This window comes from Scylla paramamosain, chromosome 12 (genome assembly GCF_035594125.1).
Source record: "Scylla paramamosain isolate STU-SP2022 chromosome 12, ASM3559412v1, whole genome shotgun sequence".
NCBI classification, from domain to species: Eukaryota; Metazoa; Arthropoda; class Malacostraca; order Decapoda; family Portunidae; genus Scylla; species Scylla paramamosain.
In genome coordinates this window covers 16852864-16878736 of record NC_087162.1, presented here as the reverse complement: position 1 = coordinate 16878736, position 25873 = coordinate 16852864, and the positions used below count along the sequence as shown (strand labels likewise).

General features: G+C 39.5%; 1 long non-coding RNA gene across 1 annotated transcript in view; it reads right to left on the bottom strand.

Annotated features, from left to right (window-relative positions):
* Positions 1-10980, bottom strand: part of LOC135105436 (uncharacterized) — a 49459-nt gene extending 38479 nt beyond the window's left edge. The window contains exon 1 of the long non-coding RNA XR_010270841.1: positions 10854-10980. This is a non-coding gene — a long non-coding RNA (uncharacterized LOC135105436). The remainder of the gene's footprint in view (positions 1-10853) is intronic.
* Between the last annotated feature and the right edge of the window lie 14893 nt (positions 10981-25873).

Sequence of the window (25873 nt, the reverse complement as noted above, 5' to 3'; positions counted from 1 at the left end):
AGGAAGAAGAAAGAAGGAATAAAATAGAAAAAAAAAGGAGTGTTTCAGTGTTCGAAGAGTCTGCCGGTAAAAGAAATGAAAGAATGAAGACACAGTTAACCCTCGTAATGGCAGTGCAGACAAAACAAGGGTGGGAGTTCTGGGGAGTCTTGTTGTATGAGGACGAGGAAGAGGTAATTGGCACGTGGCTCAGAATTGTGGAAAAAAAAAAAAAGTTTTAATAAGCATGAATTTTGAAATGTACCTGTCTTTTAGTCACCTGTAGACTGAAGAACATGAGGTCAATAAGGATGATCTCCAAGCCCCCACAGGCCACAGCAGGTATTGATGGCACTGCAAAAAGTCATCGTAACAACCTCCCTAACAGATGACGTGGATGGTGTGCCTAGCTTACTTCTTAAAACTGGCTGACCTTTTACGCCCACAACACATCCTTCCCACCACGCCCTCACACCCTCCCACTGTTCCCTGCCACCCACCACTCGGAAAGATACGTTGTAAGTTTGAAACAACCCAAACAATGTTGACGTCATTTCACTCCTGACAAATAAAAATCTTTCTGAACATTCTTTTGCGTGACTTTTCTTTTTCTTTCATCTTTTTTTTCTTTTTTTCTTTTTTTTTCTTTTTTTGTAAATGTCAAGATTCGTTCTATTTTTACCCTTTCTCTGGTAATAAATATGAGCGGGCCAGAGAGCCATTGGACGCTTGCCCGGAATCGTGAGCCAGAATCCTGCCTCGTGCACGGCCCTGAATTGTCTCGCTCCCTTGACTCCAAAAATTAAATGTCAAACATGCAGGGGAAGAGCGAGAGAGTGGGAGGCCTTGACCCTCCCTGGCGAGGCTTGCTAACAGCAGCCCCAAGTGGCGCCCTGTTGACAGCCTCCCCTCTGTCGTCTTTATGTTAATCGGTAATAATACACACACACACACACACACACACACACACACACACACACACACACACACACACACTTGCCCTCTCACTCACTCACTCACTTCCCTCCTCTTCTTCAAAATGCGTTGGGCGTGCTTGATCTGTCCCACGCACGGCTACAAGCTGGAAACAACAAACTGTGTAAGAAATTGCTTCTAAGACTTAAGTAATCTGGAAAAAGTCTGCTGAGTCATTATAGGTCTCATTACAGGAACAGAAGCCTCTTTACTCCTACGCTGAAAACTATCCTGCATTTTTCACCATCGTTTTCAAGGTCACTTGTTTAACATACAACTCACGAAGAGACGCTACCAAACTCTGGCCTTGATTCCAAAACAACCCACGCAAGCTTTAAATTAGTGACTCAGACACTAAATTCCTACGAGATTATGCCTTTCCACCAGGGACCTACGGAACTAGATGGACAGATAGATAAATAGACTAATCATTTCACAATCTCCCATGTACTATCCGATCACTCAGACTTAACGAAGGTTTTCCTCCTCCACGCTGAATGAAGCTGGACTGTCCTTAACTAGAAATTAATATCTCCATTCTTGCTAAAAATCGCCTTGCATGAGGGCGGATGTACTGCGCTGTGCCTGTTATCTTTCCTACCCCACGCGCTCACTCAGTACGTCTCTCGTGTGTGTGTGTGTGTGTGTGTGTGTGTGTGTGTGTGTGTGTGTGTGTGTGTGTGTGTGTGTGTGTGTGTGTGTGTGTGTGTGTGTGTGTGTATGAGAGAGAGAGAGAGAGAGAGAGAGAGAGAGAGAGAGAGAGAGAGAGAGAGAGAGAGAGAGAGAGAGAGAGAGAGAGAGAGAGAGACTCATTTGTTCATCTCGTCTATAACAGTCAGTCAAGAACAACACATCTCATCAACACCTCTCCCTTCCTTTGCTGTCCTTAATCTTTCACATTCCGTGGCGGTGTTGCATCTCTTGCTGTCTTTACTCCCTGCTTTCATAATTTTTTTAATACTGCAATTTTTCAACATGTGGAGACCGGCAATGGACAGAAAAAATCAGGGAGGAAAGCTTGCTGTTTCCCCTCGCTCCCATACACACACACAAAAAAAAATATATATATGTAAAAAAGAGGATTTTTGAAACGTAGGCCAATCTAGTTCTGGAGATGTCCCGACAAATAGTTTTTTTTGGAATAGTTCAAGGCGTAGGAGGGGAAAGATGGGAAGGATGGAAATATGTGGAGAGTTCAGGAGTTTACAATGAATGCACGCTTTTCCCTTCTGCAGCCTGCCGCCTCAGTGCACAACGCTTCCTATATCAATCATGTCAGTTTTCTGTTCCTCCCTTCATGTCTCTCACCGACAAACTGAAACACGCTGCCTTAACCTGTATTCGACATTCCTGTGATCCTGCACTCCTTTAACAGACAAGAATAGAAATCCCTTTCCAGTAAAATTGGCCATGTTCTTTTGAAACTCCTCCACTGTTCTTCTTTCTACACCAAGGCAATCAACGGAGCTTTTTCTCGGGTGTTTGTAGACCTCGCCCAGTATCCTCGCATGGTAAAAAAAAAAAAAAAAAGAAAAGAAAAAAATGCACTCTAAACAGGTATTGATAGGTGGATGTAGAGAGAGAGAGAGAGAGAGAGAGAGAGAGAGAGAGAGAGAGAGAGAGAGAGAGAGAGAGAGAGAGAGAGAGAGAGAGAGAGAGAGAGAGGAAGGTCTGGAATGGCGGCAAGCTTTTCATTGGTAACCTCATTCTGTCAAGGGTTACCTGGCGCATTGCCATAAGGGAGCAACGAGCGACGCACCACACAAAGAAGTCACCAGAGGAACAGCAAACACCAACCCTCGGGAGGACACTGTGGTGGATTACGAAGGCAGTTCTCATGTGTTCTGGTCACGTTACAGGTGGACTCTGCATTAGTCTTCCTTGGGGTTGTCCGTCAGGTGGAAGACAGAGGCTGGATGGTGAAGACAGTGTGTGGTATGTGCTGAAGAAAAGGTTAGTAACTGGGGAAAGATAGTATACAAGGATAGTTTATTAAGTTAATACGAGACAGAATGGTAACGACCCAGTGAGCCTTGTGGTAAATCGTAACAGGAGAAAGGCAGTGAATGGTTATATTGTAAAGATAATACGATAAAAAAAAAAAAATCGTTATAGGAAAAGATAGTACATTGATATATTGTAAATACGAGGCTGGATGGTAAAAACACTGTGGTTTGAGATGAAAGAGCGGAAAGGCAGTACATATATGATCAATACGAGACTGGATGGAAAAGACACTGCGTTGAGATGGAAAAGTGTTCGTAACAGGAAATGGTTCATGGATACATTGTAAAGTTAACTCTTGACTGCTGCGAGTTCTCCTTAAACTTCATTAAACTTTATGATACAACTCAACATTATAATATCGAGTCATCACTGATACCAAATGGCGTAATCATGTAACTGAGGTCCGTAAGTCACTGTAGCTATATATTCTCCTCATTAAAATCATCTACGTTTACCCAAATAACAAGTGTCATATCGCTGGCAAAGGGGTTAAAAGGTTAAACTCTAAACTCTTAAACGTCCTGGCTGCTCCTGTATTTCCCCTACCTACAGTATGACTCGAACTGTTTCAATGAGTAGGACTTAAGACACTAATCCTCATAATTTTGAATAGTTCTTTTTGATCACCCTTTGGAGACAGGCACCTTCAGTGTGGTCTTTCTTTCAGACTTTTGTTACCCTAGGCCAGAGCCACTAACACAATGAAAGGGGGTTATGGAAATAGCCTTAGCCTACAAATATTTCTGGGCAGACTATGACGTTTTTTTTTTTCATTTTTTTTTTTTTTAATCATATTATACTCAGTGAGATCAGCAGTGAAATTAAGCAAGCGAATTAATATAAACCTAACCAAAACTTAAATCAACCTGACCTTCAGCTGAAAAACGCTAATGTTATTCCAGTATTATCTCCGGGAAAAAAAATAAAGTTCAGTGTGGGGGCAAGCTAATAGCGCTGCCCAATCCCCGCCTCGCCATAAGGAGCAGGGTGGCCAGTCTCCTCCGCAGCTGGTGTATAAAAGGCAAAGGTTTACATGTATTTTAGAAGCTGCGGGAATCTCTTATAAAGGCGCTTCGTCGCAATACTGATCCCATTATTAGGAATTTTTTACACGTGTCTGCTTTTTCACTCAGCGCATAGGCAAAGCCAGAGCTCGTGTTGCTAGCTTTATTCTTAACGTGCTGCAGTATGTGTCCAGAAGTAAGGAGGAATAAGAATAAGTACCATGTGGTTTGGGAAAGCGTGTCACAGTTAAGTGAAGGACAGAATTTCCTGCAAAACATGCGTGGGACGTGAAGTGAGTGAGGCGCGTGGGATGACGGCGGAGGAAGATGAAAACGAGGAGGATAAGATGAAATAAGGCAAAGATGATTACCTCTGACGCTGGCATGTGAAGGAGGTCGCTAATATTTTCGCTTCCCGGTAAGATAACCATTAGGGCAAACATTCCGTCAGGCGTCGTGGAACACAGATCGCCTTCCCTCCCTCCTCGACACCTGACTCGCATGTAAAAATTGAGGGGATAAAAAAAAAAAAAAAAAAAGGGGTAGGGGTGTTGACTGATCATGCTACGGAGAGATATGAACTAAAACTGAGAATGTGGCTCACGAGACTGGCAAACACCCGCCTGAACTATTGCATCAAGCTCCTCCATCTACACCACAGGTATCATTTAACTCCTACAGGCACCGGTAACCTTTTCCCGGAACTTTCTGAACCCTTACCTGGACTCGCTTCCCTCATATCTTTCGCTGTTAGGTTTCAAATGACACTTTAGAGCTTATTTCCTGTAATCACAAAGGAACACAGCGGAAAAGCACGAGGCTGTTAGTGAGGTATATTAGAAGTCAAAGATTTATTTATTTATTTATTTTTTTTTTCATGTAGGAGGAGAGTGTGCTAGAGTAAGAAAAATGCTTAAAAAAAAACCCTACCGAAAGATCAAACACCCAAAAAGTGCAGTTAAAAGGGTTATCCAAAATTCGAGAGGCAAAACCCGAAGACAGGAGGAAATACGAGCAGAATTCCACAGTTTAAGTAGAGCGAGGCTATTTTTGTGATAACCTAAATTTGAAGACGTAAGACTGTGTGCCATGTCGAAGCTGTTGTGATAAGCGACAAATCTGACCTACAATAAATGAACAGGTTTAGTACTGTATGTTTTTGTGATAACCTTAATTTGAAGACGTAAGACTGTTTGCCATGTCGAAGCTGTTGTGATAAGCGACAAATCTGACCTACAATATATTAATAAGTTTAGTACTGTATGCCCTTACGAGGCTGCTTGCGATAAGGCAAGCTGAAGTAAGACACGTAGGAATGCAAGGATGAAAGAACCCCATGACAAGAGGAACGTGTCTTCTTACACTTCGCTTATCTTTTAATGTAATGCTATAAAATACAATTAAAGGAACTATTAAAAGTCTTACTCATTCTACGTAAACCAAATACTTGAAATACATGAAATTCTTACTAATGTTGGTGTTTAGAATTATTCTCTCTCTCTCTCTCTCTCTCTCTCTCTCTCTCTCTCTCTCTCTCTCTCTCTCTCTCTCTCTCTCTCTCTCTCTCTCTCACCATTCCAAAGTGACACCAATGAGCAGGAAGAACGCTTAGTAATCACGCGGCAAACAGAGCAATGAACAAAGGGAGGAATGACGTCATAGTAGCAGCGACTCGGCTCCCTTCTTGAGATGACCTGTTGCGGACCCACGCGCCAGGTGCCCCGCCCCCCGCGTCTCGATACACGCAACAGATGAGCCGCCGCTCCCCGCACGTCGCCTCGCACTGAGCCACACAGTCCCACACTCCACTGGTTTGGTTTGTGTGTGAAAAATGAATCGAACTGCCAAAGATTCACCGGCTTCCGTTTTCATTTATATATCTGCCGATAGATCCTCCTTTCCATTCCCTTGCCTTCTTCCCATTCCATGCATCCATAGTTCTTTCTCCTTTTTTTTTCCAGCACCTTTTACCATCCTCCCTATTCTCCCTTTCCTTAGTTTTGTTTCTCTTTTTTTCTTCCAATATCTTCTACTTTCCTGACTTCCCCTTCTACATCTGTATTCACGATTCTCTTTCCTCCTTTCTTTTCCAGTACCTTTTATCCTCTTCCCTATCCTATCTCTATTTTTTTTCTTTTTCTTCCAGTACCTTATACCTTCCCCTTTATCTTTACTTTTTACCTCTATTTCTTTCACACATTTCTTTCTGGTGCCTCCTAGCTCTCCCTATCTTTCCCTTCTTTGTTTCCCTCTATTTTTCTTCCAATACCTTTTACATTTCCCTTTAGTCTTCCCAAGTTTCCTCTTTTAACTTTCTTCCCTATTCTTTTAATACACCGTTCCCTTCATCCAGTATTTTTCCTCTCTTTTCCTTCCTTCCTTCCACATTCTCTCAATTGATGTTTCCTCAGAATTCCTCCTTTCTTGTCTGTCTCTTTCTCTGGAATGTAAATCTGGTCGGTTTCGGCGGCGTGGGAGAGAAAATCTTATTGATCGCCAAAGCTGCCAATGCCATATTCATGATGCGTCCCGGTGACTGAGGAGGCGAGGATTCCTGGAGTTTGTTCCCATAAAAAAAGAAAAATAAAATCCACCGGAGATCGCCACAAATTCAAGAATGATCGTGAGGGAGGCGGTAACTTCCTCAAAGAGTTTCCCCCTAAGTTAAGTCTGCTTAGGCTGATTAAAAACGTTTGATTATTGCTAGCTGTGACGAAAGAAGGACATTATGTGATTGCCCCTCGTCTCTATCGTCAATAGTAATCATCACTCTGTCTTTCATAACATACGTAAGCCCCCAGTGTCCTCAACATATTGATCTGCAGTTCATCTTGGCACCTTGGCAACTTGTTGATCTCGCCTCTCACTCTCTCACTGTCTGTCTGCAGTGTTCCATCTTGGCTTTTTTTTTTTTTTTTTTATGTAGAAGTGACACTGGCCAAGGGTAACAAAAATTAAAAAAAAAAAAAAAAAAAGCTCACTGAGATGCCAGTCCCAGAAAAGGGTCCAAAGCGGTAGTCAAAAGTTGAATGACAAGTGTCTTGAAAACTCCCTCTTAAAGGAATTCAAGTCATAGGAAGGTGGAAATATAAAAGCAGACAGGGAATTCCAGAGTTTACCAGACAAAGGGATGAATGACTGAGAATACTGGTTAACTCTTGCATTAGAGAGGTGGACAGAACATGGGTGAGAAATAGAAGAAAGTCTTGTGCAACGAGGCCGTGGGAAGAGGGGAGGCATGCAGTTAGCAAGATCAGAAGAGCAGTTAGCATGAAAACAGCAGTAGAAGACAGCTAGAGATGCAACATTGCGGCGATGAGGAAGAGGCTGAAGACAGTCAGTTAGAGGAGAGGAATTGATGAGACGGAAAACTTTTGATTTCACCCTGTCTAGAAGAGAGGTATGAGTGGAACCCTCTCAGACATGTGAAGCATACTCCATACATGGACGGATAAGGCCCTTGTACAGAGTTAGCAGCTGGGGAGGTGAAAAAACAAAACAAAACTGGCGGAGACGTCTCAGAACACCTAACTTCATAGAAGCTGTTTTAGCTAGAGATGAGATGTGAAGTTTCCAGTTCAGATTATTAGAAAAGGACAGACCGAGGATGTTCAGTGTAGAAGAGGGGGACAGTTGAGTGTCATTGAAGAAGAGGGGTAGCTGTCTGGAATGTTGTGTCGAGTTGATAGATGGAGGAATTGAGTTTTTGAGGCATTGAACAATACCAAGTTTGCTCTGCCCCAATCAGAAATTTTAGAAAGATGAGAAGTCAGGCGTTCTATGGTTTCCCTGCGTGAAATGTTTACTTCCTGAAGGGTTGGACGTCTATGAAAAGACGTGGAAAAGTGCAGGGTGGTATCATGACCGTAGGAGTGGATCGGACAAAAAGTTTGGTTTAGAAGGTCATTGATGAATAATAAGAAGAGAGAGTGTGACAGGTCAGAACCCTGAGGAATACCACTGTTAATAGATTTAGGAGAAGAACAGTGACCGTCTACCATAGCAGCAATAGAACGGTCAGAAAGAAAACTTGAGATGAAGTTACAGAGAGAAGAAAAGGAGCCGTAGGAGGGTAGTTTGGAAATCAAAGCTTTGTGCCAGACTCTATCAAAATTTTTGATATATCCAAGGCAACAAGAACAGTTTCACCAAAATTTCTAAAAGAGGATGACCAAGACTCAGTAAGGAAAGCTAGAAGATCACTAGTAGAGCGGCCTTGACGGAACCCATACTGGCGATCAGATAGAAGGTTGTGGAGTGATAGATGTTTAAGAATCTTCCTGTTGAGGATAGATTCAAAAACTTTAGATAGGCAGGAAATTAAAGCAATAGGACGGTAGTTTGAGGGACTAGAACGGTCATTCTTTTTAGGATGTCACGAGGGAAGTTAGATCTTGAAAGATTTTGACACTTTCTGGAGTTTTTGGCAAGTTGGAGAACAGAATTGGCATGGTTCCGGGCAGAAATAAAATGCATGAGATTCTGGTGATGGAAAGCTTAAGTACCTTTTGTGGGCCATGTAGAGCACGAGAACAAGCTGTGTTAAACCAAGGTTTGGAAGGTTTTAGGTCGAGAAAAAGAGTGAGGAATGTACGGTTCCATGCCAGACACTATCACTTCTGTTATGCGGTCAGCGCATAAAGACGGATCTCTGACGCGGAAGCAGTAGTTATTCCAAGGAAAATCAGCAAAATACCTCCTCAGGTCCCCCCAACTAGCAGAGGCAAAACGCCAGAGGCACCTTCGCTTAGAGGGATCCTGGGGAGGGATTGGAGCGATAGGACAAGATACAGATATGAGATAGTGACCGGATGAGCCCAACGGAGAAGAGAGGGTGACAACATAAGCAGAAGGATTAGAGGTCAGGAAAAGGTCAAGAATGTTGGGCGTATCTCCAAGACGGTCAGGAATACAAGTAGGGTGTTGCACCAATTGCTCTAGGTCGTGGAGGATTGCAAAGTTGAAGGCTAGTTCACCAGGATGGCGAACTAGCGCTTGCCGTGTTATCAGCCTTAATATCCCCTTAGTAGACATCCTATGCCTGAGATTACATGTTCATGACAGTTTTTTACTTGTTCTTTTACCGATGAATTATATATATATATATATATATATATATATATATATATATATATATATATATATATATATATATATATATATATATATATATATATATATATATATATATATATATATATATATATATATATATATATATATATATATATATATATTTTTTATTTTTTTTTTTATTTATTTATTTATTTTTTTTTCTGAGAATTACAAGTATACATCACGTTATCTCTAGATTTGTTTCGATTATCGTCCTTTATATTTATGGCCCTGTATGTATAAAGGTAGTGCGTCGCAGCAAAATGACGCACACTGCTCTTGTGCTGGTCATTGATACTCTATATACGTTAGGAACGAGAAGGGCACAACCAGCCTCGAAGGAAATCAACACGCTGAAAGTATTCTGCCTCTTTCGACCGAAATTATGAAATTTTGGTAATGTTCTGATCAGTTATCATTCATACCTCTCTGAATGGGGATAGTTTAATTCCCCAACTCGGCCTGACTGTTGCGTATGGCGAGACAAAGACAGAATTTTACTAGTTATTAAAATTTATCCTTCAGGCGTATTCAAAATAGAAGCATTCTGCAACCCTTCAGAAAGAAATCACTATCACTGTCAAAATTTACTCGTATTTGCTCCGTTTGTCACCTGGTTCTTTCAGACAGTCTCACTGATGAGCGGCGCTTCTCTAGGCGCACGATCCTTATGAAACACGATTGCAATAAGAAAAAAATAAAATAATAAAATAAGGGAAGCTGCAAAGAGGCAGCAGGTCTACGCGTCCCTGTAAAAAATAAAACTACTTATATTGACATTTCATCCCATCCATAAACTTATTTAATTTTCTGTTAAAGGATCGGAGTTGACTCAGCAGGAATTGACTCAATACTTACGTAGGTCTGTTATTGATCTCGAATAATTATTTTCATTTTTTGAATATTCGCAAGAGATTGGAGTGGCGCACACAGTAATGGATAAAATAGCCCACCACATCTAAATCTAGTTTGCCTATGCCGTTGTCCGCCATGGTTACCATACAGGACGCCTATATCTTGTAATGCCACCGTTAGCTTTCTTTAGAAACCGTCCCACGTCAACCTATTGCTATGAAAGAAGGCCGTAACGTCAGCCAAACTGAATTTTCTCAATTGACGAGCTCGAACTAAATAAGGTTTAGTTTTCATCTTTTTTTTTTTTTTATCACAAAAATTGCAACAATAAAAAGTCAAAATAAAAAAAAATATTTGTTTACTATACCATATCCAAAAGAGCTTGAAGAATCTCAAAACATGATGTGGCTGCTTGTGATGTGGTGTTTATATTCCCATGACCTCAGTAATTCTAAAAAATATAGATAAAAGCTACAAGATTCGTGCGAAATTTGAAATATGAAGAGAACAGTTTATTATAAATGAGGAAAACAGTTTATTCTAAATGATGTCGTGTCTTTCTTTAAATAATATTCACGGGGACGTTCTGACAGCAAGGAAGTGAGATTCATGCATGCCTCGTGTAGGCCAGCCGGGTAGTATTCGGTCAGAACGGCGCTCCACTGTTGCCACTCACCCTGATTTTCGTGAGCCTTGAAACTTCCCAGTTTGAAAATAATTAGTTTTACATCTCTAAGACAGAAGGGGTTCAGCAAATACGTTTTTACCAATTGAAAAACTGGTAAAGTAAAACTGCGTTATGTGTGATCTGGCAACTCTTGTTTCCCTATCTAGCGGCGTCACTAGGCTGGCTGGAGGGCTCCTCATCTGTTTTACTACGCACCAGGAATATCCGTAATACTTTCGTCATTTACTCACCATACCCGCTGAGTCGTTGAGAACAGACTTCCAGAACTTCGGCAGTTCTACTTGTCTTGACCACAAATAAATGTTCAAGAAAACACACAACCTGACTACACGTGGTCACCGCACAACACACCCGCCGACACTGGCTCGCACCGACACGTCGCCTCTCAGTTTCGATTCTCTGTTTCGAAGTCGTTCGGCACTTGAAGCCTCAGAGAGAGTTTTGTATGACGCAGGAATTTTCCTCCACTCTGACTGCTGAGCGTTACTTAACACTAACTCCACTTCTTTTTTGCGTGTTGTTAGGTAAACAAAAAAATAGAGCTAAGCTGCAATATTTTTTCTTTCATAACAACAATTGTATTTCTATTTTTATGTATTCTAGTGGAGTAATTTACAGCTCAGCAGAGTTTTATTTCATCTTTATTTTTTCACCCGAGGAATGATTAACAGTTGCAGTGCGAACGCTTATCGTTCATAATACCTGCTACTGTTGGTTCATGGAAATCAGTTGTTTCAAACCCACTTTAAATTTTATTCTCAAAAAATGAAGGAGTGTTTACTTCACTGGTAATCCACCTTGGCCTCACCTCCTCAGACTGGCGGAATTCCTCTGCTAATTAGCAAAATATGCGTGCGTACAAGCAAACTTGGGAGATGCATGAAGTTGTATAAGGTACGAGCTCCAGAAATTTGAACTTGAAAAGAGATAAGAAGGCATTGGCTCTCACACAGGGTAGATGAATGGACTGGACTCAGTAAGCAGGCTGTTCTTCGTGCTGAGTCATTAGAGAGCTTTTTTTTTTTTTTTTAAAGAAGATTAGATAAATTCATGGATAAAGATAATAGGTGGAAATAGGTTGGTATGTTTCATGTAGGGATTGCCACGTGTAGGCGTGATGGCTTCTTGCAGCTTCCCTTATTTTCTTATGTTCTTATATAAAATCTCTCTCTCTCTCTCTCTCTCTCTCTCTCTCTCTCTCTCTCTCTCTCTGAAAAATAAATACAAACAGCACACACACACCTCCTACACAAATCAACATCCGGACACAGTTTGATATGTAGCTTCCTTAATATCATAAATACGTGTTCCGAAGTTTGAAAATTCTTCCTCGACCAAAGAAAAAAAAAAAAAAAAACATACGAGGGAGCGGAAGGAAAGCGTTTAGGGAAGGGGGGCGCGGAAGAGGAAATAGGAGGGGGAGAGGAAACGTGGAGGAAGGGGAATAAAAATGCGGCGAGGAAAGGGGAACGTCAGGGGAGGAATGGTGGGAAGAGAAATGGATATGGGAAGTATCGAAAAAAAAAGAAAAGAAAAACACGGAGAGGGGGAAAGGCGAAAAAGATGAGGTTTCAGAGAGGCATAATACATAAGCAAGGAAAAAAGAAGCAGGAGGAAGGGGAAGTGAGATAAAGGAAAGCTAATATGCACGAGAGGTTCTGAAGAGGAAAAAAAGATTATGGAAGGGGAAGAGCAGTAGTGGGTGGAGGTAGCGAATCTGACAGAAGGGGAAGAGTGAATACGAGATGAAGACGTGTGTGGAGGAAAGAGAAGAAAAATACAAGCGGGGAAGTTTGGGAAAGATGGAATGGGGATGAGGAAGGAAAGTGGAAATATTTTGAAAAGGAACTGTATATGTGTAGGTGGAGGAGGAGGAGGAGGAGGAGGAGGAGGAGGAAGAGGAAGAAGATGAATAAGAGAAGAAAGATTAGGAAAGGAAGATAAAGAGAGGGAATAGGAAGGAGAGAGGAAGGGAATTTTGTAAAAAAAAAGACACGGAGAGAGAAAGAGGAAGAAAAGATGAAGGAACACAAGAAAAATAAGAGTTGAGGAGGAAGAAAGGGAAAAAAAAGAAAGGAACGGTGAAGAGTTAAAGAAATTATGATAGAGGAAAAAGAAGAAGAGATGAAGGGAGATTAGAAAAAGCAGATGGAAGGAAAGAGAAGAAAGCTGAAGAGAAGAAAATTTGAATATGAAGGAGGCAAGGGAAATGACAGCTGAGTGAAGGAGGGACAAAAAGGAATGAAGATTAATAGAAAATGGAGGAAAAAGATAAAAAGAGGAGGAAATTAAGATCATGAATGGCAGGATGAATGGAGGAGGTAAAAAAAGGAAGCCAGGAGAGAAAAAAAAAGAAGATGAAGAAGAAGGAATAGAAAAAAATAGGACAAAACGAAGATAGGAAAGGAAAGGTGAGATGAAGAGAAGGGAAAAAGTTGATGAAGGAATAAGAGGAAGGAATGAAAACGACTGAAGGAGGAAGTGAAAGCGGGGAGTGAAGGGGACAGAGAAAAAGATGAGAGGCGATGGATGCAGTAACACAAGGATAAACAGGGATCGAGAAGACAAAGGAAGAAGAAGGTTGGAAATGTAAAGGGATAGGAAGTAATAAGGAGAGAGAAAAGGAAATGTGGGAATGGAGAAAGAAATGGTGAAGGGAGGGAGGAACGAGGAAAAAGAGAAAGAATAAAGGATGAAGGAACAGAAGAGGAATGATGGAAGGAAAGGAGATGAAGAATGGGAAGTGAAGATGATACGATGAAAGTAAGTGTGGAGAGGGAATGAAGCGATTAGATGATAAAATAGGGAAGGAAAGGCAATGCGAGGAGATGGAAGAAAGGAAGGAGGGGAAGAAGATGCAACAAGAGGAAGGAAATGAGAGGTGCAAGGAAAGGAAGAGACAGGAGAAGGAAGGGTACGAGGAGGAGGAGGAGGAGGAGGAGGAGGAGGAGTGGCCAGAGGTGACAACTTGATCCTCTGTTTCTGGGGCAAGAAAACCTTGCTCTCTCTCTCTCTCTCTCTCTCTCTCTCTCTCTGACACACACACACACACACACACACACGCACGTGAAAATGGAGCAATAGATACGCAGATAGACAAACAGATTGGTAAGTATATATAAATAAATAGATTGATAGATTAATAGACAGACAGAGATAGATAGACAGACAGACATACAAATAGACAGACAGACAGACAGACAGACAGACAGACAGACACATAGATGGATAGATAGGTATTTCATAGGCCATACATTTGAAAGAACTATAAAATTAAATTACCAGAAACAATCCAGCACTTAGGTGTACTTATTGCACAGCACTATACGTTAATCATCTTCTCTTAGTAACACAAAAATAGACGTGAATACATGTAAAGAATATATATTAAACCGGCACTAAAACCCAATACGAAAAAATAAATAGAACTACACACACACACACACACACACACACACACACACACACACACACACACACACACACAACACGAACACAAACATTTTAAATAGCTTGGGAAAAAAAAAAAAACAGAACGACACACGAAAAAATGCAAAAATGTTGATAATAATAATAATAATAATAATAATAATAATAATAACAATAATAATAACAATAATAATAATAATAATAATAATAATAATAATAATAATGATAATAATAGCAGTCATTGATATGCATGAAGACAATACAATTTTATCCATATAATATAGTGGAGTGTCTGAATAAAAAAAAAAAAAAAAATGGTGCTAAGCCTCACTCTGACAGACACTTCGGGAATAAAGTGCCTATGAGATAAGCTGTTCATTAATTCCTTCATAGGAAAAAAGTAAATAAATAAAAACAAATAAATAAAATAAATAAATAAAATAAAAATAAAGCTTTGTAGAACAATATAAACCTTTCAACAAAAAAAAAAAGACAAATGCCCTCTTTTTTTTTACAGTTTGTAGATTAAAGGACCCAAAACTGTAATTCATGCGTTTGTTTTATTTTTATTTTTTTTCTTACAATAGATCAACAAAAGGTAGACAATTTTTTTTTCATTTTAGTTCGTAGATTAAAGGAGGCAACAATTCATGGTTTATTCTTTTTTTTTTATTGGTGTTTTTGTACTAAGAGAGCTTCAGTAAAACAAAAAAGAAAAGAAAAGAAAAGAAATAGACACGAACGACAGAAAACGAGGAGAGTGAGCGCAGTGATAAAAGAAACACTTGCACTACGCCGCGGCACGAGAGAAGGTAAAACATGACAAAAACTGTGAGCAGAGAGAGAGAGAGAGAGAGAGAGAGAGAGAGAGAGAGAGAGAGAGAGAGAGAGAGAGCATCAATCTGGAAGACAAACATCAGTGCAACTCAGACTTCTGGTCATTAGAATTCTGGTCAAAAGAAAAAAAAAAAAATACCACACACACACACACACACACACACACACACACACACACACACACACACACACACACACACACACACACACACACACACACACACACACACACACACACACACACACACACACAGAGAGAGAGAGAGAGAGAGAGAGAGAGAGAGAGAGAGAGAGAGAGAGAGAGAGAGAGAGAGAGAGAGAGAGAGAGAGAGAGAGAGAGAGAGAGAGCAGTGACACTTGATCAATGGAAATGACAAGAATCAAAGCGAAGTAAGAAGTCTGAAGCAGGAAAAATGGAGGAAATGAAACGCTGAGTGGCATCTTCGGTCTCCTCCACTGATTTCTCACACTGACCTTAATTCAGCCTTAATAATGCGAATATTTATAATTAAGATTTTATTTTAAACTTATTATCTTCACTCCTTAAATTCCTCTCTATTGGTAAACTCTTCAACGTTGACTGACTAAATTCCCTTTCTTTTTTCTTTTCTTTTGTTTTTGTTTTTGTTTTTTTTCCTTTTTTTCAACTCTTTCTATATATCTTTTTTTTTAGATTGGTTCTTAAATATACTTACGTCACTTCTCAAATCTCTTTCTGCTGATAACTCTTCAACATTGGCTAACTAAATTTCGTTTCTTTTTTTTTCTTTTGTTTTTTCCCCCCTTTTTTTCCAAACCTTCAATCATATATATATATTTTTTTGAATGGTTCTTAAATATAGGAATTTCACTCCTTATGTCCTTTCCTATAAGCTCTTCAACATTGACTAACTAATGTGTCTTTTCCTTTTTATTTATTTTTCTTCAACACTTCCATGACATTTTTTGATAGAGTGTTAATTAATCTTACTTTTTTACTCCACTGCCAATCATGTACGTAAATAATCAAGAAAAAAAAACAGTTTCAGAACCATCACATTTCCCCTTCATTTCCTCACCTGGATAAATCGAAGTCTTTGCCGGGAATTCTCGAATGATTTGCCGCCTTACCTCGAGCGCTTTTAACAGGCTGCAGTAGAAATTATCAGGATTTTCAAGAGTGTTTTCATGATTTTAGTGATAGTCTGATGGTCTAAAGTGGAAGTTATTGTGGATTTTTTCTATGATGCTTTCATGATTCTAGTGAGAGTTTAACAGACCATAGTGGAAGTTTTTAGGAGTTTAAGAGACTCCATTGGAACTTAATGGGAGTTTTCAAGCGGGTTTTCAAGATTCTAGTGAGAGTTTAGCGGACATTAGTGAAAGTAACTGGGACTTTCCGAGGGAGTTTAAAAGACTCTAATGAAAGCTATTAGAGTTTTCAAGTGTGCTTTAATGATTCTAGTGACAATTTAACGGTCTTTAGTGGAAGTTAAAGGGAGGGATTTTAAGGATATTTTCGTGGTTTTAGTGAGTGTTCAGAAATCGCTAGTGGAAGCTATTGAGCGCTTGCAAGGATGTTTTTGTGATTCTAACAATAATAAACACAATTTTACATCACATATAGAAGAAATATCATGACAACTTGTTTAATCATCGCTGTGATCTTTAAAAACAGTGCCAATGTGAGTCAAATCGTGAAGGAATACAGGACTTTATCGCATCAATCTTGTAATAATAACGGTAATAATAAAAGTAATAATAATAATAATAATAATAATGATAATAATAATAATAATAATAATAATAATAATAATAATAATAATAATAATATAATAATAACAACAACAACAACAACAACAACAATAATAATAATAATAATGATAAAAATAATAATAATAATAATAATAATAATAATAATGATAATAACAGCAAGTCATTCATATTTGCACAGGCAGGCAACAAGCAGATGTCACGGTTCTTCAGGGTACGGATCTTATTACGAATCTCTCTCTCTCTCTCTCTCTCTCTCTCTCTCTCTCTCTCTCTCTCTCTCTCTCTCTCTCTCTCTCTCTCTCTCTGATGTCCAATCCTTTTTAGTCTCAAAGGTAATATATTTTCTATGGGAATGTGATAAAATTATATTACCACTTCGGTCACAAAGGAGGAAGAAAGGAAGGAAGTAAGAAAGGGAGGGAGGGGCGGAGGGAGGAAGGGTGGGATGGAAAGACGGAGGAAAGAAGAAAGGAAGTAAAGAAAAAAAGAAAAGAAAGAAAGGAAAGAGGAGAAAGGAAGGGACGGGTGGATGGTAATAAAGGCAACAGATAAGAAAGAAGAGCGAGCTGGAAGAACTGAGTAAATACGATGAGCCAGTTGATCTGCTTCAGCCACGAGTCATTGCAAAGACAGGTGACGAAACAAAGGGATCACGAAGGAAGAGTGAGAGATGCTGTGGTAACTCTCTATCTCTGACGTTGTTGTTGTTGTTGTTGTTGTTGTTGTTGTTGTTGTTGTTGTTGTTGTTGTTGTTGTTGTCTGCCAGTCTGGTGTGGTCCAAGTATCATTACTGTACTTGTGAAATCTAAATATTACATAAATATTGACGCTGCATTGCAATACAACTGCGTATGCTACATTTCGTAAAATATGCTTTGAAATATACTTGTGTGTAATAAGGTAAGTAAATAGATAAATGGATAAGTAAATAAATACAAATAAGAAAATAAGAAGAGCATTCAAGCACTGTTCAAATTCTCACCAAACACCTTCATTACTTTTGAAAGCTTTAGGATACTGAATTCACAAAACTTAATAGGCACTTTGCTTTTTCCTTCAGTTCACACTTTTGACGCTTGTTCCTTTGTTGTACTCGGCGCCTCGCACACAAAGAATACCGACGAAAGGCACAGGAAAGTGTTCATGCTTTCAGTAAATCATCAAAATGGAGAGGAAAAAAATGAAGAGAAAAGAAAGGAAGAGAAGAAAAAGTAGGAAGTGATAAATCGAAGGAAAATGAACTAAACTAAACGTAATGAAATATCTACAAAAACTTGACTAAAACAAAACATTAATGAAATAAATAAGCAAATTAATAAATATCATACTAATCTAGAATCAAGCAATAAAAAAAATCAATATGAAACAGCGAAATTGTAAAAAAAAAAAAAAATTCATCTCAACTAGTCTCAAATAATTAAAACAATCAGACTGAAAATCCAATTAAATACACCCACGAAAATAATGATAATAATAAAAAAAGCATGTGACAAAAATAACAAAAATCAGATGTAAAAAGCTTCGGTCATCCACCCCAGGACACCGTGACTCCTGGAAATCCCTGGTGAGTCCTTAAAAACTGTCTTGGGCGCCATCCAGGGAGGGAACCGTAGGGCGTCTCAGTTCCTCTTGCTCCTCATCCCCTCAGAGGTCCACGTCCCGAGCCACATCACGACTCATAACCCTCTCTGCCCCGTGTGTCAGTCCTTTCTCCTTCCTCGCTCTGCCCATCAACATTAAGAGGAATTGAGAGCTATTTCCCGTGCAGGATCTCTCTCTCTCTCTCTCTCTCTCTCTCTCTCTCTGCACATTAACGGTGATGGTGGTGGTGGTAATATCGATAGCGATGATAATCCTCATCCTCATTTGCATAGTTCGGTAAATAGAAAGGAAAGATTTGCCAGAATTAGTACTGATGGTGTGCTGGTGCTGGTGGCTGTGTTGGTAATGACAGCGGCAGTGATGTGGTGAGGATTAGTGTAATGGTGGTGGTGGTGGTGATGGTGGCGGTAGTAGTAGTAGTAGTAGTAGTAGTAGTAGTAATAGTAGTAGTAGTAGTTGTTGTTGCTGTTGTTGTTATTGTTGTTGTTATTGTTGTTGCCGTTGTTGTTGGTGTTGTTGTTGTTGTTGATGGTAGTGGTGGTTTTGTTATTGTTAATGTTGGTGTTGTTGTTGGTGATGATGATGAGGATAACGATGATGATGACCATGATGATGATGATAATGATGATGATGATGATGATGATGATGGTGACGCTAGTTTTTACCATATTCACTGTACAGTCTAAGGTCAGTCATTCCCATCCTGTCCAGTGAAGTATGCATGCAGCTTTCAACAAGACTTTGTTACGTAAGAGGTTTAAATTTCGTCATGCTCAATTAACATTTGTTGCGTCAGAATAAACAACAATGTAACAATAACTGCAGCAGGACCACCAACCCACCACCACCACCAACAACAAAAACAACAACAGTAACATCACCACCAAAATCATTGCCAACTAACATCACTGTCACCATCATATCACCACCAGCAACATCATTAGAAATACTAACAACAACAACAACAGCAGCAGCAAGAAAAAAAGCTGAAAAAGGAGGAGGCGTAGATTCGCCTTTATGTACACACAAGTTTGTTTAAATAACCGGAAACTCCTCTTAATTACTCTAATACTTCCTCCCTTTTCTCAACATTCCCGGTCATTTCACCACAATGTTCTCACTCGTCTCAAAGTCTTACACTTTTTTAGACTCGGGCCAAAAAAAATCTAAAAGGCAAATAAAAAAAAGTAATAAGTAAGTGGTTCTCAAATGCGGGGATAGAAAGAAAAAGGAGAAAAAAAGTAAGATAAAAAAGGATGAAGAATGTACCGCTTTCTCCCTCCTCCCTCCTCTCCCAAGGCAAGACAAAAGCTTCTTCTTGGGACGACCGGCGGTGTGTGAAGGAAAAGAAAGACTGATACTGACGCGATGTGAAAACATATACCGTGACGGTGGTGGTGTGGTGGTGGTGGTGGTACTGCTCTTGTTGTTGCTGTTGTTGTTGTCGTTGTTGTTGTTGTTGTTGTTGTTGTTGTTGTTGTTGTTGTTGTTGTTGTTGTTGTTGTTGTTGTTGCTGCTGCTGTTGCTGTTGCTGCTGCTGCTGCTGCTGCTGCTGCTACTGCTGCTGCTGCTGCTGTTGGTGATGATAATGATGATGATGATGATGATAGAGATGATGATAATAATGATAATGCTGCTGCTGCTGCTGTTGTTGTTGTTGTTGTTGTTGTTGTTGTTGTTGTTGTTGTTGTTGTTGTTGTTGTTGTTGTTGTTGCTGCTGCTGCTGCTGCTATTACTGTTGTTGTTGTTGTTGTTGTTGCTCCTGATGCTGCTGCCCCTGCTGCTGCGGCTGCTACTAATGGTGATAATGAGGATAATGACAGTGTTGTTTCAGTGTCACAAAATGATGACTAAATAAACACGGCTTTGAATGGTGATGAGATTAGCACACCTAACTGTGAATTGACTGTGAAACACTTTATGCGAAGCACAAACATGAGCAAAAGGTCAAATACACTCCATTCTGTCGTTTATTCCTGGGCAGTCGGATCTACATTATCAAGGCATGACAAAAAAAAAAAAAGAATAAATAAATAAATAAATTAGAAAAAACATAAAATAATTAAGAAAATAAAAAAAATACACCAGCTCATACATAACCTCGGTACTCGCATCTCTGAGCCTCCCAGCCTTAGAAAACACTGTGAATCCCACGAACGGAAGTTTTCTCTCACTCTTATATTCCTCCTGCACCATTTTCCTCCGCGTTTCCCTGTTTTCCAGGCGACGACGCTTTGATGTTTGCAAAAAACATTTCTCGTCACTCACAAAGAGATTTGAGCTAACTCTGCCCGCAGGCCACAACCACCCCTGCTGCCCCGCCCCTCCCCGAATTGTCCCGCAGATGAACAGATGGAGAGAGAGAGAGAGAGAGAGAGAGAGAGAGAGAGAGAGAGAGAGAGAGAGAGAGAGAGAGAGAGAGAGAGAGAGAGAGAGAGAGAGAGAGAAAATTTTACCAACCACAACTTACACTTTCATGCACCACATCAAACATAAATCTATAAAGTAAATGATAAGAATCACAACGATTTTATTTATCATAGTTCATAAATATATATACCTTTGCAAACACAACACACACACACACACAGACTCTCTCTCTCTCTCTCTCTCTCTCTCTCTCTCTCTCTCTCTCTCTCTCTCTCTCTCTCTCTCTCTCTCTCTCTCTCTCTCTCTCTCTCTCTCTTTCATTCACACACACACACATACACACATGCACTCTTGCGAACACCCACACTTGACTGAGACGCCTGAAGAAACACGTAGCAAGATATATTAATCTACTGACGAAGGAGGGACGCCGGGAGCCTATTTCCCCGACACCAGACATATTCTCATCTTCTGCGGTAGAATTCACACTTGCAGTCGTCAGGCTCAGCAGGTACAGTAGTTGATGATTCATTGGCAGCATTCATCACCTTCAGCACCATGGCATCATTTAAAATTTATTCAACATATCACTAAACGATTATACTGAGCTTCTACACACTACTGGGGGAATTTTGGATTTGCTTTATAACTATCTCCTTTGAGGTCTGGCATCTTTAAAAAGTTTTTTTTTTTTTCTGCCATTTTTTCTTGTCCTTGACCAGAACGCTTCTCACACAAAAAAGAAAAAAAAAGTTTACGATGGTATGTATTGTTAATGAAAGGTTCAGCACCATCTCTAATTGTTCATTCACTATCATTACATCTTTATTTAATCTTTACTAACTAAATACCGGTGACTGGTGACATAAAGTTCGGAAATTGTCAGAAGTAATAACTAATTTAAAGGGAGTGTACACTTAATAATTATACGACCTTCACACTTATATGCAGCATTTATACTTTGTTGGGAACTTCTTACTCTCATGAAAAGAATGCAGATATATGTCAACTTCATATTTTCTCTTTCTTTTCCCACAATACAATCCTCTCTATAAAGACTCTAAGCCTTTAATGTATATTACCTAAGAACGGGACGAGGAAGATGGCAAAGAGGAAGAAAAAACACAGAGAGAAGCAAGGTAGAAGGAACAATAGTATTAGAAGAAATATTAGCGGAAGAAGGAGAACCAGGAGCACTTAAGAAAGACTCATGAAACACCGTGACGACATTCTTCCTCCTCAACCTCGACGACCGGGAGACACACTATCAATAGAATCCAAGTGTCAGTCTCGTCTCACCTTATCCGGGTTCAATAAACTGTTTGTTCTTCATCACGGGCGGGACACAAACTTACTGATATCCTCATGGCATTTCGTCCGCAGCGGGGAAGAAAGGAACTGGCCATTCTACTTTATGTACACACCGATGCTCATTAAAGGTAATTATCAGTCCTACACCTACATTCACGACTCAGTAGGGCACACCTTTGCGTTCACGTTTAGTGCAGTAATCGTCACAAGTCAGGTAACGTGCTTCATTTACTTTCACTGTCTTTAACCCTTTCACTGCAGTATGTAACAGTTCACACCACAAAAGGCAATATATGGAGACTTTATAAGCATCTACAAGAAAGGTGGTAAGAAAAGAACACGTTTGCAATTTTTGGCCAGTACAGTGTTTGGAGATGGCTGGCTGTAGAACAATAAAAGATGTCTCAGAGTGGTTAGTGATTAAAGAAAGATGTGCCAAGAAACAGTGAAAAGTTAACATTTCCTAGCAATCTTTACCCGTTCATTGCTGATTTTTTCCCTTGATATCTTGCAAGCCTTTTGATATTTTTGTACTGCAGTCATCTAAATAGTTCTATAATCTAGAAGAGATAAAATAAATATATTCTCTCCTATTATGTGAGTCCATGCAAACTATTTTTATTACAGTGCTCTGAATGTTAAAGAATTGCCGCAGCAGTAATAAGCTCAGGTCCTCTTATCAGTTAAGAATGTATTAATACTTAGAATTGCTAATGGAACTATTGGCAGATCAGGAGACTTAATACCAATGAACACGGAAGGAAAGGAGTGCGGTGTGTTACTCGCCTTCATACCATGAGTACGAGGAAGCGTCCCAATGCAGACGAAGCACCACGTTATCGTCAACATGGTAGAGGTGAAGAACAAAAAATTCATTGAATCCCGATGAGACGAGACGAGATCGACGCCAGAAATCTATAAAAACTTCTAGATTAAAAGCTTTGTCAACAATATTCTTAGCCTTTTTGTAAGATTTCCAGTCTTTCTTCTGCATCCCCTGTACTGTCTCCGAGGTCTGTGTGTGTTCCTGAAGCTCAATAATCCATATCATGTGTTCACTTGTGGCTACATCTGGTGCTCATCTTTTTAATTCATGGCTATTTTCTGCATATTATATCTGTATTCCCGTTTTCTTATCTCACTGTTGATTATTTCTTGCTTTCTAAAGCTCCTCGAAACATCGTTACCCCTATTACTGTACGTACGCTTCCCTCGTTCGTTGTTTTTATTACTTCTCACATGTTCCATCAACATTTCAGAGCCGCCGGCGCGCAGCTGTTATAAAGCATGTAAATGATACGGAAGGGGTGCAGCATATTTTGCATCTCACCACCAGCAGCAGCAGAGGAAGGACTACTACCACCACCACTACCACCACCACCACCATCACCACCACCACCACTACCACCACCACCAGAGGAAGAAGAAGCACCACCAGAAGAAGAAGAAGATGAAACATCACCACCACCATCAGACAAAGAAGAAGGTGGATTTCCTAAATTAAAGGTAACATTGAATCTTGTATTTGCTTCGTGTAATCTCTTCATTCATTATTGATACAGTACCCAACGTTATTTAAATCATTGCTTTATTGCTTGTTTAATAATCACCAGACTTAATGACAAGGCTGGATCATAAGTCATAAGTAGTGGCAATGGGGTTTTGGACTAAATATAAGGGAGTCAGCATTCACAGGCATGCCTCGTTGGCTACCCCATGTCTGGTATTCGTACCAAGGTACGAATTCCGGATTACATGTAAGATATGTATCATTTTACTTAAACATACTACTAATAAGCAACACATTGTGTCACGTAATTCCACACTGCAGCCACCTTCACACCACACTTTGGTACATGAAAACTTATGAGCTCGATTCAGTTAATGTTCACAATGCTGTGACATAAGCGGCCACCTGAAGAACCCAGTACATTACCAATGACACAAACCTCAGATACATTATGAGTTGAGTCTGCAAAAGTTACGGCACCTCTCAGGATCCATAGCAAAGTGAAAAAAGGAGAAATCATTATACCAGTTGGAATTATTTAAACAGTACATTACTGAGCGCGATCGAATACCCATATTGGTAACATATAATGCAGTGAGACGGCCGAGTGCTTTATCCCTCTGACCGCTTGGCGGCGCTGCCTTCGCGTGGTGAGCAGCTCACCCACTGGAGTGGACCGTCCTTGCTTTTATATACTGAATGTCACGCTCGCTCCGTCAATCTTTCATGTACCTTTCTAGTTTCACCAATGAAAATATGAAATTATCATCCCAAAATAATGGAAAGTTTTCATATTCTCGAGTTATGTTTCACTGCCTTGATTTTCCAAATGAAGCCTTATAAACACTTTTAAAAGAAGCAGTGATTAGTTCAGGTGTCACTGTATAATAGCATTTAATTAACTCTCATCTCTATTTTTCAATACCGCCGCGCATTTTTCGTAGAATTCTGGATGATCCTGAAATATAAAACTAAGACACACCTGAAGAATTACATCAACTCTCGTAAGCTTGTAAGTAGCAGCTGACTGTATTCATGATCCACCCAGACGTCTGGTTGGATCTTGGCTGTAATATGAGTAGACAGGGTATTAGTGAGCCTTCAGTCATGTGAGTAATAACACGACCACCGCTCCTCGAGGAAATACTTCCACCATAGCCATGAGTTACAGGCAACAGAACCACTAGTAACGCTGGACAGGCTCGCAAGACTGCATGCAATGTTAAAAAAAAAAAAAAAAAAAATTAGTACAAACATTTTCTGCATAATTTCGGGTGTAGCATTAGAAGCTACATTTGTAAAGGCGATGGTCAAAGAAAAGGTGCGAAGAGAAACACCTGACTGTCTGCAGTCATAAATATAACTTACAAATATATTATATTATGATACACGGAAAAAAAAAACAAATCAGTAATATAATTTCACATCAACAATCAACAATAAAATAAGAGCGAAGAATAATTGCTTATAGACAACTCAAAAGTCATCGAATCTAGTTAAGCAAGAAAAAGAAGAAAAAGGTACATTCACCACATCTACATATCAGTTTCATCACGCTGGCGTAAAAACATTGAGAGGATATTGTGGAAGCAATGATAAGCAAAAATATCCTGTTTTATATTTGCAGTGTAAAAATACTAGAATCCGTTATTTTAGATCAATCATCTGAAATGAAATTAATATCTGTAATATAATATGCTGAAAGAATTAACGTCCAAATAAATGTCTTGTGATAAAATATGTAAATGGATATCGGTAAACATTTACTGAATTCATTATAGAGGAAGAATAGAGTTAATGATGAATCCACGCTGCAGTCTGGTGATTGATGAAACACTAGTGAAAAGCTAACAAAAGCTGGTGTGTGTGATGATAAGTATGAAGGGAAGTTAGACTGCATATTTTTACCTGCATTATACATCATAACTATGGAAACAAAACCAAGGTGAATAATAACTTTAATGAAGCGGAAACAGATGAATAATTACCTCAATATATCATCAGAAGAGAAATAACAGCCAAAACCACGGAAAACTTTCGCATGCAAAAAATAACGTGACAGAAAACCAGGAGAAATTATTGTGAAGAGAGAAACGAATAAATTACCCAAGGATTCAATAAGAGAAGGTCGCAGGAGCCAGCAGGGTAATTCAGGAACACTGACTAACGATAGGAAATGAAAACAATGAGAATAGTTATTTACTCTGCCACAAAAGGAGTATCGATCAGGATGACTCAGAAACCAAACTGCATGGCCACCTCCCTCGGCTCTTATCTTCCTGTTTACTTTTTTTTTTGGAGGGAACGCCAATGTGAACATATTTTCTATATTTTAAGATGGTCTCAAAAAAAAAAAAAAAAAAACAGTAAATATAAACAATAAGAATTACGCGGACAAAATTACCTTTAAAACAGAACAGCGGTGATAACAGGCAA